This window comes from Peromyscus eremicus, chromosome 9, assembly GCF_949786415.1.
Source record: "Peromyscus eremicus chromosome 9, PerEre_H2_v1, whole genome shotgun sequence".
Lineage (NCBI taxonomy): Eukaryota > Metazoa > Chordata > Mammalia > Rodentia > Cricetidae > Peromyscus > Peromyscus eremicus.
The window spans coordinates 34166741-34185334 of NC_081425.1; the positions used below are offsets into that span (position 1 = coordinate 34166741).

General features: G+C 36.3%; 1 pseudogene; it reads left to right on the plus strand.

Annotated features, from left to right (window-relative positions):
• Nucleotides 1-14947: 14947 nt before the first annotated feature.
• On the plus strand, nt 14948-16377 carry LOC131919828 (pumilio homolog 3-like; annotated as a pseudogene).
• Nucleotides 16378-18594: the final 2217 nt, after the last annotated feature.

Here is an 18594-nt window from a genome sequence, read left to right on the forward strand (position 1 = left end):
GTTCTTGTTTACTGACTCCAGACAAGAGGTCATCAGCTGTGTCAAGTACCTTAAGTGATACCTTCCACCCTAGAATAGGCCATACCTTCAAACCAAATTAATTAATGATTTCCTCAATTGTTTCTTGGCAGTTGATTCTGACAAGTCTTTTGTCACAATAATGATACAAGTAACTAATACAGAAAATTTGGACCAAGAATGGAGCTGTTGTTTAGAAAAACCCAACTCTGTCATTTTTTATTATTTAATTAATTAATTAATTAATATATTTGTTTACCTTTTCCAGCCTGATCACAGTTTCCTCTCCCTCCTTCCTCTCCTCCCAGTTCCTACCCCTAACTTTTACACCCTCACCATTCACTCTTCCTCCTTTCTCTTCAGAAAATATCAGGACTCCCATGAATATCAGCCAGACACAGCATATCAAATTGCAGTAAGACTAGGCACCCTCTCTCCTATTAAGTCAGGAAGACAGAATCCAGTAGGAGGGAATGGTCCCAAAAGCAGGTAAAAGAGTCACTGACAGCTTGTACTCCCACTGTTAGTAGTCCTACAAGAAGACCAAGCTACACAACTGTAACATATATGCAGAGGGCCTAAGTCCATCCCATGCAGGCTTTCTGGTTGGCAGTTCAGTTTCTGTGAGTCCCTATGAGCCCAAGTTCCTTGATTCTGTGAGTTTTCTTGTGGTGTCCTTTACCCCTCTGACTCCCACAATCTTTCTTCCTCCTCTTCCACAGGTTTCCCCCAAGCTCTACCTACCTAATATTTGGCTGAGGGTCTCTGCATCTGTTCCCATCAGTTGTTGGGTGACGACTCTCTGATGACAATTGGGCTAGGCTACAATCTATGACTATAGCATAATAACATTAGGAATTGTTTCACTGACTTTATTTTTTTTTCATTCATGTTTGTTTCTATCCTAAGTCTTTGAGCTGTCCAGCCACTGGGTCCTGGCCCTTCATGAATGTCAGGGATGGACTCCCTCTCATCTTAGGGGTCTCAAGCTGGACCAGGCGTTGGATGACTACTCCCAGTGTTTCTGTGCCAGCTTTACCCCAGCACATCTTATAGGCATGGAAAATTGTATGTCAAAGGGTATGTGCCATGGTCAAATGCCCTGTGAGGAGATCCAAGAGACCCATTAATTACATAAAGATATGAAAATGAAGTATATGTTACAAGAAAGACACCAGCATGTTGGAAGTGCCAATACTGTGTGACATCTACTAAGAAAAGTTGTGTAAACATGCAGAGGTGTGAGCCAGTCAGAAAGGAAGTTTAGGTGTGCTGCAGGTAGCAGAGCTTAGAGGCTAAGCAACCCCAGCTCTTCTAAGTCTCCATGATTTTTTTTTCAATGGCCCAAGATGTATAATATATTGCTGTGGAAGTTGTTGATTCTTGTGGTGATACTGTGTCCCCCAATATATTGTGCATCCTAATAAACTTATCTGGGGTCAGAGAACAGAACAGCCACTAGATAGACATAGAAGCCAGAAAATGATGGCACACACACCTTTAATCCTATCTCTTGGGAGGCTGAGATTCATTCAGATCTCCGTGAGTTCAAGACAACACTGGAAAAGTGACACACACTTTTAATCCCAGGAAGTGATGGCAGGAAGCAGAGAGGTATACAAGGCATGAGGACCAGGAACTAGATCCGGTTAAGCTCTTAGGCTTTTAGCAGCAGTTCAGCTGAGATCCATTTGAATGAGGACACAGAAGCTTCCAGTTGGAGGAAATGAGATCAGATGAGGTATTGGCAAGGTGAGGTTAGCTGTGGCTTGTTCTGTTTCTCTGATCTTTCAGCATTCACCCCAATATCTAGCTTTGGGTTTGTTTTTATTAATAAGACCTTCTAACAATCCGTGCTACAGTTTCTTTTCGAGGTTTTGCTTTTGGTTTTGCTTGCTCTGCCTCTGTTCAAATTTGGAAGGAGAAAATTTACCTCTTGCCATTGTATTTTCAAAAAAATTTTTTTTATGCAATGGGGCTCACATTTATATTTTCTCTGTACCGTTGGAGATTCTGAACTTTTGTCTTTAAACAATATGTGGACTACTAAAAACATTGAAAGTTTTAAAATTTCACTGAATGCATTTTGTACTGTGAAAGTCCATGGATACTAAAAATAGAAGATTAATGTTTAAATTGGGGGTATTATGTTAATAAAGGATAGACTAGCAATGGTTAATACTGTCATCTTGACAACAGGGTTTAGAATCAACTAGGAACTGAACCTCTGGTATCTGTATAGGGGTTCTGATTAGGTGATGAAGGTGTAAATATCCATTCTGCATCTGACTGACACCATCCCATAAGCAAGGGAGATTGACAGAAAGAAAGAAGAAAAACTAAGCATAAGCTTCTCTCCTTCTCCACCTTCCTTGCTCCCTACCTCTCTCCCTGCTTCTCTCCCTCTCTCCTTCTCTCCTATCTTCCTGACTGTAGATGCAAAGCTACAAGCTGACTTAAGCTCCTCTTGCTCTGCCATGATGGATTCTGCCCTCAAACTGGGAAACTCTGAGCCAGAATAAATCCTTTCTTTCTTGTTTGTTTTGTCTGGGATTTTGTCACATAAATAGCAAAATTATTCACATAGCCATAGGAAACAAATTAGACCTACAGTAAGGAAAATAACAGTGCATATTAAAAGTATGCACTGTTTGTACACTAAATGGTCCTGCAACATCCCCATTTACCATTAAAATGAAGATTTTGCTATTGGGTGTATATATATATATATATATATATATATATATATATATATATATATATGCTTATTACATGTTACATTTAGGAAAGTGAGTAATTGACTTTCATTCATATCAGTGGGTTTTTAGAACTTAGTGATCTTAGAGTTGATTTTGCATGCATTTTTCAGTAGGTCAGTTTTTCACTAACTACCCTCATTGTTATCAAGTCTACTTAGAATATTCAAAAGCATTAATGTGAACTCAAACCAAGTAGTCTATGACCCTAAAGTTGAACAGACACACAGAGTTACAAATAAGCTTCAGGGTCATCTTTTGTCTTGTCTCTCAATCAGTTGTTGTTCAGGAGCAGAGTTAAGTGCTTATCCTTTTATCTGTTCAGAAGCAGAATCTGGAGCCCTCAGGCTGCCAATTCTTCCATGTCAAAGATGTTAATAATGTATCTGCCTACCAATGTGACAAAGAATATGTCAGCTGGGGTCTTTTCTTTGAAGTGAAGTGAAACTGAAAACTTTCATTTTGTCATTGAATTTTTTTTCCATATAACTATATCATCTCACACCCCCTATGGAGCACCACAGTCAAGGTCAACCTTGGACATAAGGAATTCATCAGCTTGCCCTAATTTAATATTTAATAGAAGCATATGCATAATATTCTGTTTTTGCGGCCCAAAGAACACAAAATTGAATACTTCATTAAATTGTACAATACATGCATTTTTGAAAATGTGAAACTTGAAGCTAGATTAAGTGAAAAACAGTTCCAAATAAAAATCAGAAATTATACAAAGAGAATATGCTTCTGAGGAAACAATATAGTCCTGAATGTTTAACCTAAAATTAAATTTCTAGCTGAAAATATTCTGACAATGATTATAATTAAAATGTTACTATATTTGGTGTTATTTGTTTACTATTAATGTTGTCGTGGTTGGATTAAGTTATATCTTAAACTGTGGATTTTCAATCAAATGTCAAATAACGAAATCTAGGGGTTATACCAGGTAAAAATATGAGCAGTAACACACACACACAAACACACACACACACACACACACACACACACACACACACACACTTGTACTTTTAAAGTCTGAAAATAAATTGTGTGATTGAAATAATCTTTCAAACTGAAGCAAAGAAAATTCAAAATAAAAGTAAAGTTCAAATTAGGTGTCTCTCCCCAGTGTTTTGAAGTTTGGACTAAAGATCTCAGCTCCTTTTCCTAGTTAGCCAGGACACTAGTCATTGTTAGTAACTATTCTGTCTAATTTAAAATTTGTTTTGTCAAAAAGATAAATACAAACTAAGGAATGGCAGAGGTGAATGAAGCTTCGTTTCTTTAATTTTACTTAATTCACACTAATCATTTCTCTTACATGCCAAGAATATGGATTTTATATTATCCAGCAGCACCACCAAGTGGTCACAATTTTATTTTGTCTCCCAGAGTGATCAAATGGAGAGAAAATGAAACAGTGCTGCAAACTTGCTGTGAATCATAAGCACCTAAAACATTTTCAATAATTTGTGCATTTCAGAACCTCCAATGTTTGTGAAAGAGCCTCCTGTGAATTTTAGTTTTGTTATTCTTGCTTCCAATTTTACTCTAATGATAAACCACATAAGATATATTTTATATAATAAATGTTTCAGACTTTGTGGAAAAAAATTAAACAACAAATGTGGTATGTGAGCTAGAATTTCTACTTAAGGAAAAGGATATATTAACATATATGGAATTTTTTTTTTACCAAGTCATAAAGTAGAAAATATTTTGGTTTATTTTGATGAAATCAAAATTAAACGTAAATCTTTACCATCATGAATAAATGTTAACACACAAAGATGTTTTAAATTATATGTTAAACACAGAATTTATATTGGTGATTAGGTGTTTTTTTTTTCATCCATTCTTTTTTTTTTTTTTTTTAATTTTGCAATACAATTCAGTTCTACATATCAGCCACGGATTCCCTTGTTCTCCCCCCTCCCGCCTCCCTCACCTTCCCCCCAGCCCGCCCCCCATTCCCATCTCCTCCAGGGCAAAGCCTTCCCCACAGACTGAGATCAACCTGGTAGGCTCAGTCCAGGTAGGTCCAGTCCCCTCCTCCCAGGCCGAGCCAAGCGACCCTGCATAGGCCCCAGGTTTCAAACAGTTGACTCCTGCAATGAGCACAGGACCCGGTCCCACTGCCTGGATGCCTCCCAAACAGATCAGGCCAATCAACTGTCTCACCCACTCAGAGGGCCTGATCCAGTTGGGGACCCCTCAGCCATTGGTTCATATTTCATGTATTTCCGTTTGTTTGGCTATTTGTCTCTGTGCTTTATCCAACCTTGATCTCAACAATTCTCGCTCATATAAACCCTCCTCATTCTCACTAATTGGACTCCCAGAGATCCACCCGGGGCATAGTCACAGATCTCTGCATCCAGATCCCTCAGTAGTTGGATGAGGTTTCTAGCACGACAATTAGGGTGTTTGGCCATCCCATGGTGATTAGTTTTTTTTATTTGAGTTATACAATTTTCTTAAGTATAGTACATAATTTCAAGAACAAGTAAGAGACATAACTGAACATAACAAAAATTATATTCATATTTCCTACTTTGTCATAACCAGTTACAATCTCATCAGTGTAGAGACTCAGGCTTCATTAATACCAGATATTAGGAACATGCTGAATAAATTAGAATCTGAAGTTTGCTAGCCTATATCATCTTTGTATACTTTACATAGTAACTTTGATCTGCTTCTAACATAAGTCTCATTAAATAAAGAGAAGCATGGTTAATTTGTGAAATATCCATCTCCTTCTGCCAAGGTTGTCAGGTTGTCTCAAGATGATATATTCAGGTGATGGTTAAATATAAGCAATAATGAGGCTGGAAATGTGGCTCAGCATTAAAGTGCTAGATAAGCATGTACAAAAACAAGGGTTCGAACCACACCCCATGAAAACAATGTACACACACACACACACACACACACACACACACACACTTATGTGTGTTTATCTGCATTTGTGTGTGTGTATATTTCATAATTTCATAACACTATTAATAGTGAAATATTTGCTACTGTTGTAACATAAATTTTCTTCCTGTTCATAGAGAATAACAAAATGTACTTGACTTTCTGCAATGACATCATCTTGTCAGAGCCTAAATATTGTGTGAGAAGAATGTGCAGTTTGATTTTATGTTTAAATTTAAAAAGAGATTTGCAAGATGGGATCTACTTGAGTTCCGACATAGTTTATTCTTTTGTTTGGTGAGTACTTGGAGGAAATTGATGTTCTTATTGATGATTAAATTGTGGGTCTTAATAAGTAAGTTTCTTAGGTTAGTTCAGAATCAAATATATTTCAGAAGAAGATGTTAACTTTGTGGCTAATACTAATGTTGTTTAGCATGAACACTAATAAACATGGTCTACGAAGAAATTATTCAGACCGTGATGGGAAATCAGATTTGGCAAACCAACAAAATCATTTTTCCCACCAACTCCTGAGGAAATGACCTCTGTATCATGCATTACTGTTTCTTACGTCAGAAATACAGAATTTCCTCTAAAATATCCTTCTTAATGCACCTATATACCCAACAGCCTTAAAAATGCATAGTGGCTCCATGAGCATGGAGGAAGAAATTCTTAAGTTATAAATGGACAATGTAAGCAACCACATACTTTCAGTCCCCTATGAAGAATTAAATGAAAATTGTAGTTCCAGCAATGTTAGCAAAGTCATATGTATCACTATGAAGATTATATAAGTATTTTTAATACTGTTTTAAATTATATGTAATACCTCTCTATTTATAAGTGGGTATATATGGCCCAAGACATGGAACTATTGGCAATGTTTAGATACCTGAAGAGAAAAATGGAGAGCAGCTTTCTTAAATCATCAAGCTCCTGGTAAGTCAACCACTCTCCTATGGAAGACCACACATCTAACAACAATTGGGCAGGGCAATTTATCTTGAAGAATTAAAGAAAATGGGACACAAAGTTGGGTAGGCAGAGAGGAAGAATTGGATAAAGATGAATTGGAGGGGGGACAGTGGATATATTTAAAATTTGTGGTATAAAACTCTAACAGAATCCATAAAAAAAATCCAAAAATAATCAATTTAGGATACCAGGAAGGAAAAGCAAAATTATGTAGCTTAAAGATTTAAAAACAGTAGAAATACTATAACATGCCATGTCTTCAGAAAATGTTATTGTGTTCTCATGGATGATAGGAAAACAGACTACAGTCAATTTTATTTTGTTTTAAACAGATTTTGACATCCATGCTAATAATCACTTAAACCTTATCATTTTCAGGCTTCAGTATCTGTTTCTAGTGCCTATATAAGGATATCTAAACTCCCTAGTGATCAGATGTTGTCAACACACACAAAAGGAGGCCTACCCTTTTATCACACTTTTTAGGTACTGGACAGAACTTGTGGTCTCCTGGGTGTGTTACTTGTTCTTTCATGAGCTCTTTTGAGTAACAACCATATTAATAGAAGAGAATCAAAATCCGTTATCCCTACAACTTTTGATTCACTGTTTTTTATGTCTCTTGGCTCCATATCTCTTTCAATGATTATTTGGAAAATTGGAGCTAGTTGCTGCCTTCACATGGAAGTGATTTCTGTATTTTGGACTCAACTCCCAGACCCAATTACTACATAAACCAATTTTCAAAGAAACTCTTTTGTAGTACTGGAAGGTACTATGTAAGTGTCAAAGAGGGAAAGCAAAATAGTCCTATCAGTCTATGATGCATATGGACAACAATAATGACCAGCAGGTACAAAATTTGTTGGCACACACATCTAATCCCAGAACTCTTAAGGAAGAAGCAAGTGAATCTGAGTTTGAGTTCAAGGCCAGTGTGGTCTTCAGAGCAAGTCACAAGATAGCCAGAGATACACAGAAACCCTGTCATGAAAAATAAAACAACAACAACAAAGAATTTCTAAAGGTATAATGTAACACATTTTGCTAAATGGTCTTATTAATAGAAAACCTAGAGCTAGATATTGGGGTTAAAGCTGAAAGATCAGAGAAACATAACAAGCCAGCCACATTCTTATCTCTACAAAATCCTCAGCCTCAAGAGAAGCGTTCTTGTTTCCTCACACCTTATATACCTTTCTGTGTCCTGCCATATTATTTCCTGGATTGAGGTGTGTCCTTCCCAAGCAAAGACATTAGATCTCAAGTGCTGGGATTAAAGGCATGTGCCACCACACCTGGCAATGTTCCCAGTGTGGCCTTGAACTCACAGAGATCTGGAAGGATCTCTGCCTCCCAAGTGATAGGATTAAGGGTGTGTGGCACCACTGCCTGAGCTCTATGTCTAATTTAGTGGCTGGCTCTGTCCTCCAATCCCCAGACAAGCTTTATAGGAGTACACAATATATCACCACAGTATAATAGCAGTAGTAATCAACAGCTCTGTAATTGGACTTAAGACATTTTCAAAAGGAGTGAACTAGTATATAGTCATGAGAATATACTACTGAGGATATGGACATTAGAGAACTTACTACTGCCACTTTCCTTGATCAATGGAATTCCTAACTGCATTTCAAATAATCATCATTATACCAACAGATATAGTTCTCAAAAATCATGAAAGAAGCTTCTTTTGGCAGATGACAGAGATAATTATAGAAAGCCACAACTTGTAAAAACATAGAGAAGAACTGCCGCTGGGCTGCCCAACCTCGATTGACACATCTACTGCTCAATCCCTACACCTCAAGAAGCATCAGAGAGAAGGAGTGGGAAGAGTGTAGGAGCTAAAGGATTATAATTTCTGCTGCAAGATTTCATTTCCTAGATATGACAAGGAAGCTACAGCTATAAATATTAACATATGGCTGCCTAAGCAATATTTAAACAATGACAGCACAAGTTGATATTCAAATATATATGGGGGAATTTTATGGGGCTTTACTCCTAGACGAAGAGCTACAGGCAGTTAAAGACCTCAGAGTAAGAGAGATTTAGGAATTAATCATCTCCAGGAATGATCCCCAATTGGTTATCCATTACCAAGTTGTTAGCCATAAAAAATATATTCATATAAACAACACTACACAGACTTACTAGGTTGTATTTATTCGTGTGTGTGTGTGTGTGTGTGTGTGTGTGTGTGTGTGTGTGTGTGTGTGTGAAAAAGATACCAATAATTTCAGAGGGAGTGGGGTTCATGGAAGGGATGTAATTAAATTCTAATTACAAATTTTTGATTAATAAAAAGGAAGCTAGTGTCCATTTAAACAACATATGTATGTACACAATGACACTATATTCACCCATAAAGAAGTTTGAAAAAATGTCTAGTTACCTATTGACTACCATATTGATAAAAATTAAGTCAGTCTTTGAAAGACAGTGATCATGTTTTCTCTCTTATGCCCATTTTAGATGAAAAATTAATATGAATTGAAGTAGAAGACTAGTTATTTGTGAAGTGGGCAGGTTCAAAAGTGGGAATATGGTCAAATTATGTTATACATTTATGAAAATATCACAAATTAAATATTACAATGTACACATTTAAAAAAAGAAAAATAAGCTATTTACTTGGTGCTTTGCTCATTTTTTGTGGTGTTGATGAAAAACACGTTAGGCAAGAGTGTGCATTGATCCCAATCTCTAATCTTCCATTTTGAGAGAGATCCTCTTGTATTTCCCAGGCTTGCCTCAGATCATAATCCTTTTGTCTCTGCTTTCTGGATCCTAACAGTTTGAGCAAGCACATTTTATATATATATATATATATATATATATATATATATATATATATATATATATTATACGTATATATATGTATATATATGTATATATATATATCATGTGGTACAGAGGCTTTGTGGCTCTGGCATGATATTATCTCCCATAAATATCTACATCCAAGTGCAATGATTATTAAATCAGTCAGAATACAAGGCTTGTTTGCTAGAACACAGCATTCTATTTTTACCTCCCTCATATATGATAAATTGTCAGCTGAGATTTTTAAGGAAATATTTAGCCTTGAGTGTATTGTTTTTATAAGCAATTGTGTTGGAAGACATAGATTCTCAACTCATAGAAAGTATTCTGTTAATGTGTAAATGTTGTTGTAATAAAAATATCCTAAAACATTCAGTAGAGAAACCATTTATTCAGGGTACACCAAGGGAAGTTGAATGTTCCCAGAATGTTCCCTCCAGCCAAAGTAACTAGTCACATAATATACATTCACAGTCAAGAGCAGAGAGAGATGGATAGATGCAAGTCTACTTGCTTCCCTTCTGATACCTTTTTCCTCTTTTAATGTTCAATACACCTACCTAGAGAATGATACTGCCTTCAATATGCCAAATCTTCTTATGCCAGTGAAGATAATCCTCGACAGACACTTTTCCTAGATGGTTCTTGTAGCTGATTGTTTTTTACACTTAGCTCTTTTGGAGGACCCAACATCCAGCTTGCAGATAAATCACACAGAGAGGCTTATTCTTACTTAAAAACACCTGGCCTTAGCTTGACTTGATTCTAGCCAGCTTTTCTTAATGTAAATTATCCCTGTCCACCTTGTGCCACTGGGCTTTTACCTTTCTACCTTCTGTAATCTTACTTTCACTCTTACTCCATGGCTGGCTGTGTGGCTGGGTGGCTGGCTCCTGATGTCCTCCTCCTTAGTCCTTCTTGCTCTTCTTCCTCTCTTCTCTCCTTTCTCCTCCTATTAATTCTCTTTGCCTGCCAGCCCTGCCAATTTCTCTCTCCTGCCTCACAATTGGCTCTTCATCTCTTCATCAGCCTATCAGGTGTTTTAGACAGGAAAAGTATCCCAGCTCCACAGAGTTAAACAAATACAACATAAACAAAAGTAACACACCTTAAAAAATATTCTACAACAAGTTCTGTTGAGTGAGTGATTTCCTTTTTGTAGAAGAACTTCTAAGAAGAAGGCAGAACACTATATTGAATGTGCTGCTTTCCAGAATGTTCCCTCAAGCCACCACAGAAAACAACCTTCAATTATAAATATAATTATACAATTATAAATACATAATTAAGAATTCTGATAAAAAATTTAAGTTATTATAAAAGAAAATGCCTTCTCAAAATGACATGTTTGATCAAAATATTATGTTATTCCGTCCTGCAGAAGGAAGACAGAACAGTATCATGACTTGGTATCATAGAAAGAAATGATGGCATTGGAAAAAAACATGGAGAATGCTTGTATGAGGAAGATGTCAAGTTAGGCTTTTCTAATGTGAACATCTAATGGAGCATTTGGAGATTATGTATTTCAATAGGTACAATGGTCATAGGAAGATAAGAATAAAAAAGTTTGAGAAAGGTTTAAATTAAAGTAAGGTTTGATAATTAAGAAAATGTTTGATAAGTAAGCAGAGTCTGAAGATAAGTGGATTATTTTCTGAAAAGGGAAGATTTTATAGAGATGAACAAATTATTTGGTCAAATAAATTCTACTCAACTAATTTCCTAAACCAACATAAAAAACAGTAATTTTATATTTAGACATATCTTGATCAAGCATTTCATAGGACAAACAAGTAATCATGCTCTAGGCAGTGGTCACAATTTATTACAGGTGAAGAAGAGATTTAAACGGAGAAAGAGATGGCATGGTGGGTAAACAATTCCTTCAAAGCCTGATGCTCTGAGTCTGATTCACAGAATACACATGACGAGAGAAGAAATTTGACTCCAGAAAGTTGTCCTCTGACCTCCAGAGGTTCTTATTCATTCTATGGCAGACACACAGAGATGCAGATACACACAGGGACACACACATACACAAACACACATACACACACTTAAACATAATTTTAAAAGAAAAAGGAAATTTTAGGATGAATTAAATTTTTCTCAAAGTTTTCTACTTGTGTGTTTGTGCCCCAACCCCTGGAAATTATCACTGAATTTTTCATGTTTGAAAAATGTTGTATGTCTTTTTTTCTGAAATATCAGCAAATCCTTAGTCATATATGAAAATGCCTAGTGAATCTTACTCTAAGTGAAATTTGTAGTAACTCCAATTAGTGAAAAAGAGGAGGGTTTATATGAGCAAGAATTGTTGAGACCAAGGTTGGATAAAGCACAGGGACAAATAGCCAAACGAATGGAAACACATGAACTATGAACCAATGGCTGAGGGGTCACCAACTGGATCAGGCCCTCTGAATGGGTGAGACAGTTTATTGGTTTCCTCTGTTTGGGAGGCCTCCAGGCAGTGGGACCGGGTCCTGTGCTCATTGCATGAGTTGGCTGTTTGAAACCTGGGGCCTATGCAGGGTCCCTTGGCTTGGCCTGGGAGGAGGGGACTGGACCTGCCTGGACTGAGTCTACCAGGTTGATCTCAGTCTGTGGGGAAGACTTTGCCCTGGAGGAGGTGGGAATGGGGGTAGGCTGGGGGGAAGGGGAGGGGGCGGGAGGGGGGAGAACAAGGGAATCCGTGGCTGATATGTAGAACTGAATTGTATTGCAAAATAAAAAAAGAGGAAAAAAATCCTAAAATATTAAATTATTTGATTAATATTTTCTTATTGAAAAAATTGAATTCATTTTGGTGAAGATTACTTGTCATAATTGAGTTTTCTAAAAAATATTTAAGAAGATATAATATGAATTTCAAGAAAATATTTGGGCAATTTATTTGTATATATTAAACATACATATACACACACGCATACACATTTCATTGCATTACCCTTTCAAAAAACAAATTTTTACTTACACCACTATGTTTGTTTCTAAAGTACAAAGATGGTCCTATGTAACATATGCTTACTAATATTTGTTACTGAATTCAGCTGACATTTAAATAACAACTAAACTTAAAATAACTATGTTACATAATTTTATGTAAATAGTAAGTGATTTGAGTTTATAGAAAATACTTTGTTTCTGAGGAAAACTTTTAGCAACATTTAAACACGATGTGTTTTTAGTAAAATATTTGCAGTACCTTAAAATTCCTATGATGCTCATAAATTTCTCTGAGCCTTGAAAAATTTAGGAATGATCTTAAATAATACAGGAATATCAAATTCTGGAATAGACTACAAATTATAAAAGAAAATATAAAGTTGGAATGTTTGAGTATTATCCATTTTGCATAAATCTAGCCCAAATTTATTTCTCTGGACATAATTATGTTGAAAATGTGCTTTCAAGCTAAAATCAAATGTTGAGCATGGAAAATTTATCATTGTGTAATACATATTCTGTGTGAGCTGCAACTTTGTTTTCAAGAGGATTAGTAATCTTTAAAATTCAAAACACCATGTTTTAGACAATTATTATTTGTAACACAAACTGCTAGATGGTCTTATTAATAAAAAATCCAGAGCCAAATAATGGGGTGAATTCTGAAAGATCAGAGAAGCAGAACAAGCCACAGCCAACCTCAGTTTGACAACTCCTCATCAGATCCTGTTCCCATGATTCCTCAGACTGAAACCTTCTGAGTCCTTACCCAAATGGATCTCAGGTGAACTGCTGCTAAAAGCCTAAAAGCTTAAACTCCTCTAGTTCCTGGTCCTCATGCCTTATATACCTTTCTGCTTCCTGCCATCACTTCCTGGGATTAAAGGTGTGTGCCACCATGCCTGGCTCTGGTTCCTGTGTGGCCTTGAACTTATAGATATCTGGATGGATCTCTGCCTCTGGAATGCTAGGATTAAGGGTATGTGCCAGCACTATCTGGCTTCTATGTCTAATCTAGTGGCTGTTCTGTTCTCTGACCCCAGATGTTTTATTAGGGTACACAATTTATTGGGGGACACAATATATCACCACATTTCCCCTTTTTATCTAAAATAATAAAGGAAGGTTATAACTAATAAAAGAAAAACTATGTCCAATAAGTACAATAATTATAGACATTATATACAGTCAAGAATTACGTTAACAATGTCTAGTCCATTAACATTTGACAAATTCAGACAAAAAGTTCATCATTTATCCTATTTTGGTGAATCAAATACAAAATTTGTATACAATATGGAAAAATCTAATCCAATGTAAAATGTTTAAAACAAGTAGTTCCTTTATAAAAGTAGATTCAATAATCTAACTTTTTGTTCTATCATATCCATATTCTCTCTTTTTTCTTTTCATAGTAGATTCAATAATATACCTTTTATTATTTTTATATCTCCCCTTTTTCTTTTTAGAGTAGATTCAATAATCTATCTCTTATCTATATTCTCTTTTTTCTTTTTCTTTTTTTAAACAATAACCCAGAATCTAAATCTCCTTTGTTTAGCTTTTTTTTCCTGACCATTAACAATTAACTACTTCTAACCAACCATCATAAACAATGACAATATCCATAACTCATTAAATGACCAAAACCCACTTACCCCACCTCTTGGGGATATGGACATCATGTTCTTAAAATTACTTTCTGCTGCCTGAGGGTGAAGGCATCTTTAGGGGATCTTGAAAAGAAAATTTTGGTGTTAATTGTCAAGTCCTGGGAGTGGTAGCTGTATCATTTGTTGTCCAGTCTCTGCATAATGGAAAAGTGCAGGGCTTGTCTCAAGTCCTTGTTCCAGTAGTGAGGCTGGATTATCTCAGCTAGCCATCTCAAAATTGTCCTGAGCAGTTTGCAATCCAAAGCCAATCTTTGGGTGGTGTTAGTCAGCTTAATAGCTTTATCATAGTCCATGTGGAATCATTGTTGCAGGATCCCATCATCTTTTTGGAGATTTCCAAGTCACTATTAGACATGGTCTTGGTTCCCTGAAGAATTTTTATTTTATTTTATTTTATTTTTGCCTTCTCTGAGGTTTGGAGCAATAGAACTGCATCCTGGTGGCAAGGACAGAGAGCTTCATGTTGCTGAGCATCCTGCAGGACATCTCGTTCTCAAATGTTTAATAGAGCAAGATAAAAAGATGAAAGAAAATGGAAGAGAAGGTTGTTTTGCAAAAACCCTTGTAGAGCATGCTGGCATGAAGAACCACAAACCCTGGGCCAGCATCAATCAGTGCACCTTTATTGTTTCCAGCCTTCTTGAGAGCTGTGACCAGGAATTTGTAAACAAAGTCATAGCTGGACTGAAAAGCCTAATTTCGACATTGAAAAAAAAAAAAAAAAAACCACCAGCAGAGGAGTCAAAACTCTACTGGAAAAGCTGATGGCGTAGGCACTCAGGATGAGCAACAAGCTGGAACCTGCTTCCCATGGAGAAGAGGGGCAGATCCACTGTATTCATAACTGGATACTCTATACATGTAGTCTTTGTTAGAGGACCGAAGGACAAATTCCAGAAGCCAAATAAATTCAACAAGAAGAGGAAATTGATGAATCAGCAACCAAGAACCCAAATGGGATGATTTCAACAATGAGAAGAAAGTGCTGAAGCAGAGCAGGCCGCTCAGTGATAAGACCAACCACATGACATAGTGGTTCTAGCAAAGCACATTTGGGAGAGCTTGGGAAGAAAAGACTATGACAAAGAAAAAAGAGAGAAGCTGATGAGTGATTTGCAGAAGTGGATTCAAGGGGAATTTAAAACTATTGCCTTTGCACATGACTCAACACGTGTGATCCAGTACTTCGTTCAGTATGGGAAGGAAGAGGAGAGGAGGCAGGCTTTTGAAGCACTGCAAAGTGACCTGGTTGAACTACGTGAAGCCATATATTTCAGGAATATTGTCAAGAAATTTCTCATGTACGGAAGTAAACCACAGACAGCAGAGATAATCAGAAGTTTTAAAGGTCACGTGAGGAAGATGCTGTGGCACTTAGAGGCCTCGGCCAAGGCGGAGTATGAATACAATGACAAAGCCATTTTGGAACACGCTGACAGAGGAGCTCTATGAGAACACATTTCAGCTTTACAAGTGAGCAGATCACCCAACTCTGGACAAAGTGCTGGAGGTGCAGCTGGGAAAGCTAGAGCTTAATATGGATGAAATGAAGCAGATTCTGACTCCATTGGCCCAAAATGAAGCTGTAATTAAGCACTCACTGGTTCATAAAGTATTCTTGAACTTTTTTACCTATGCACCCCCAAAACTTTGATGGGAATTAATTGAAGTCATCCGAGAAGCAGTGGTATACCTGGCCCCCACACACAATGGTGCCAGAGCAGCCATGCACTGCTTGTGGTATGGTGCCCCCACGAACAGGTAAGTGATCGTGAAATCAATGAGGACAAACATTGAAAAGGCGGCTAAATACCAATAATCTCATTTGTTTTTACTGGCAGTGTTTGATTATATTGATGATACTAAGTAGATAATCATATCAGAAACCATCAGTTCCTTACCTAGCATAGTAAATGATAAATATGGGAGGAAAGTCCTATTGTACTTGCTGAGTCCCAGAGATCCTGTCCATATGAGACGAGAAATCATCGAGCTTCTGCAGAAGGATAATAGTAATGCACACAGTAAGAAAGATACTGCCATCTGTCGATGTGAGCTCTTGGAATCCATCCCCCCCAGCTTTGCTAAACCACCTGCAAGGACCAGCTCAAGAGGTGGTGCTGGACAAGTCTGAGTGTGTGTTGGTATCCAACATCCTGGGATCTCCTACTGGAGATGTTCAACCTGCCATGGATGCCATTGCCAGTTTGGCAGCAATAATTATTAGTTTATCGATTTAAATTAATTTTGTTTTTTCTCCTGTGCCATACCAGATGGCTCTTCTGACATGTGACAGAGTTATTGGATTTTGCTTTAACAAGCATGCTTGGATTTAGAAAAGAGAGCCATACTCCAACTCCAAAGACAGCCATAATTTTTAATTCAACTTGGACTAGGAAATGACCATTTGCCTTATATGTCTGTAAAAAAATAGCAGAAAGAAATATTTCGGACGATTTATGAAAGTTTATCCTGATGGAACTGTTCTATACCATTAGGCCAATTTACTTTTTTTCTTAGGACCTTTTCTCTGGATAATTCGTCCTTTTTCTTCGGATTTCTCATTTGCCAAATTGTCTTCAGATTCCTTAGTTGGATACCTTCATTTTCAAAACAGATGCAAAACCATGCCCCAATCCTAACTTTAGAGAGTTTCCTTTTAGGCCAGTTATATCTTATCAAATGAAAGTTATTTGTTAGTCTAAAAGTTAGTTTAGATGGATTGGCCACACCTTGGTGAACTCTCACATCTTCTAATCAAGTGGTTCTCTATTTCAAATATAAGCTTTATCAATTTTGATAGTATCCATAGCTTTTTTCTTCTGCAGAAACAAAAGTAAAACATCTCTAGTGTAACACATATCCTGGTTTCCATCCTGTAGTCACCACATCTTTAAAGTATATAGGCTGATTTAACTCAGCAAGCTATTATATTATCCAATGTCTCTCCACAGTTGTTATTCCTTTATCATTAACAATAAAAAATTAAAGATAATGAAGCATTGTGCAATCTATTTCTGGGGGTCTTTATTGCCCTTTCTGCTTATTAAGTACAATAATATATTTTAAAGTACATTTAGATATTTCCATAAATGCTTGCCCTGTAGGATTGTGTGCTATATCTGTAATATACTTTGTTGTAAAATGCAAAAAAAAATTATTTCATTTTAATAGAGGCATATGCTGTATGTTTGTTAGTCTTAATTTGTACAGGCATCCTCATGAAGACCATAACTTCTAATAAATGTGTAACTACAGAATCAACTTTTACAGAACTCAAAGCAGTTGCCCATTGAAATCCTGAATATGTTATCTATGGTATTGTGTGCATATTTTAATTTTCCTGAAATTAAACTGTGAAAAATGTAACACATCCTTTGCCAAATTTCATTTCTTTGAGTATCTTTTGGGTTACTTCCTACAGATAGTAGTGTTTAGTTATACAAATAATAAGTAGGTCATTTCCTTATAAATTGCTTGGCTTGTTGCCAAATGATACAAAAATCTTTTCTCAAGCCCTTGCAATTAATATGGTATTTCTAATGTAATTCTAAGGCTTCTAGCACATTTCCTACCAATATTTGATCAATTTCATCACTACCTTGAGCTCTTTGGGATCTGATATGTATTATATACAAAGGATGATTTCTATTTTTTGATTATTTCTTATAACTGAAAAAATTAACAATGCTAATTCTGAATCATCTGGAATAAGTTCAGCAGTTTCAATATGTAAAACAATTCTTTATATTAAAAGGCAGTAACTATATTCAGAAGTTCTGGAAAAATCTAATAATACCATGAGAATAGCATATAATTCTGACTTTGAGCCACTTTACTTAAATTTCCTGACTTATAACCTACCTTTCTTGATTTGATTGCATCAGTATAGAATGTAGGGGCTTCAAAATTGGTGTTCCCCATACAATATGAGGAAGAATCCAATTAGTTCTCTTTATAAAGAGAAGTTCTTGATTTGGGGATGTTTATTGTTAATCTCTCCCAAAAAGATTACTGCAAGCTGTTTGCCAATGTTTATTTTCTCTCCATAATGAGGAATTTTCAGCATTAGTAAAATGTACCAGGACTTCTTCTGGGTCTGTTCCTGATAATTGACAGAGTCTTAATTTTGCTTGCAGAATCTATTCAGAAACCATTTCTATATAGGTCTTTAATTTTCACTCTGCATATTGTGGAATATTATTTTAAGGTATGTTACATTTGTTTATGCTGTGACACATTTGTTTAACAATGAAAATATGTGTTGCATTCTTTTATGTTATGTTTATTTAAACCTTTGAAGCTGTGTTACTGTGCCTATCTGAAACACCTGATTCATCTAATAAAGAACTGAATAGCTAATAGCCAAGCAAGAGAAGAGATGGGTTAGGCCTGTAGGCAGATGTAGCAAATACGAGAGAAAATCTAGGAGAAGAAGATCAAGGAGCAAGAAAAGC